This window comes from Pipistrellus kuhlii, unplaced genomic scaffold (genome assembly GCF_014108245.1).
Source record: "Pipistrellus kuhlii isolate mPipKuh1 unplaced genomic scaffold, mPipKuh1.p scaffold_m20_p_2, whole genome shotgun sequence".
Taxonomy (NCBI): Eukaryota; Metazoa; Chordata; class Mammalia; order Chiroptera; family Vespertilionidae; genus Pipistrellus; species Pipistrellus kuhlii.
The window spans coordinates 39,122,863-39,124,408 of NW_023425515.1; positions in this window are offsets into that span (position 1 = coordinate 39,122,863).

The following is a 1,546-nucleotide window of genomic DNA, read 5'->3' on the forward strand; positions in this document are numbered from 1 at the left end:
GGGATAGAATGTCAATAGAGAAGAATGCCATTTTATGGTTGTGGTTCAGGGTGAAATAAAGTTTGATCTTCATGTTCTCACTCTTGGTTAATTCACAGTAGTCTGCTTTCAGCCACACCGATCCTGCAGCAGAGTCCAGTTGATCAGAGAGCATACTCTATCATGGAGACCCTGGAACAAGCAGGGGTTCCTTAAGTGGGCTTTCCTAATACCAGGATTTCATCATGGGCTCTAAATCAAGGGTTTGTGAAAGATGTTTCCATCAGCAATCTAAAGGATCTCTCTATCTTCCCTTCCTCCTCTCTCCCCCCCTTTTTTTCCCCTCTGTCTCTCCTGATTTTCAGCTCAAAGTTAAGAATGATTTGTGTTTCTTTGTTAATTTTTTTAAAGATCTAGTTAATTACCAAAAAAGAAAACAAAAAAATATTCTATGTTATTGGGATGCCTACCAACTTTTTACTAGCAAAAATATCAAACCTCAAAAAAGTTTAAAGAAAATTTAAAATTATCTTTCTGGTTCAAGTAATGGTAATAATTAGAAATATAATAGAATAAAAAGTGATAAGAGATTTTTAATTTTCTTTAATAGGTATTTACTGAATGCCTAATGAGCCATTTACCATGCTAGACAGTTTCTGTTTGGTGTGTGACTTAGTCCCACAACTCTGAGGTCCCCATGACCACCTGTCATTTACAATGAGGAAGCTAACTCCCAGTGCCCTGTTTAGGGTCACACAATTACTGCATGACAGAGCTGGTGTTCATATTCAGACCTTTGGAACTTCATTACACCAAGTTACCCTGAGGTATTATTATCAATGTTGGCATTACAAAACACACATTTCTGAATCTGAGATGGTCTTTATCTCAAGACAAAAACCCTGATTAAATATCTTACTGTGTCTGATGCTGTTCTGAGTACTGCTTGGGGTAAACTATGATGGATTCAATCACTGGCATTGGCTATTTACGTTTTCTTAACACTAAGTACTGAAAAGAAGAGAAACAAGCGTTAAGAGACATAACTCCTGAAAGAATTTACAATCCCATTGAGAAATTAGAACTAAAGCGTGTGGAACTGACGTTTAATCCATGCCATGATCATTTGTGGAGCAGTAAGCAGACCTGATGAATGGGATAGGAAGATATGGACAAGGTGGAAAGATAAAATTAAGCCCAACTGGTGGTTTGGATTTGAAGTAGGCAGTAGAGAGCCTGTGGCAGTTCTTGGGCGGAGACCTGCTGAAAGAGTCTATTAAACACATTATTCTGAAAACTCTGGAAGGTATTGATTAGAATGAAATGAGACTGGACTCAAGGCATAGTTTAAAGAATGATAACCACTCGGGCTGGTATAAAAACCATATGGGTCTCACTTGGCAACATGAGGTATTTCTACTTTAGAACTTTATCTTAAGTTTCCTGTGACCCAGAACCTACCTTTCACTCTTTAAATATTTGCACCCTCCTCCCACTCCCAAGCCAAAGGCACACCCATGCCTCTGACCTTGGCTCTGAAACCATGCAGCTTCATCCACTTATACTC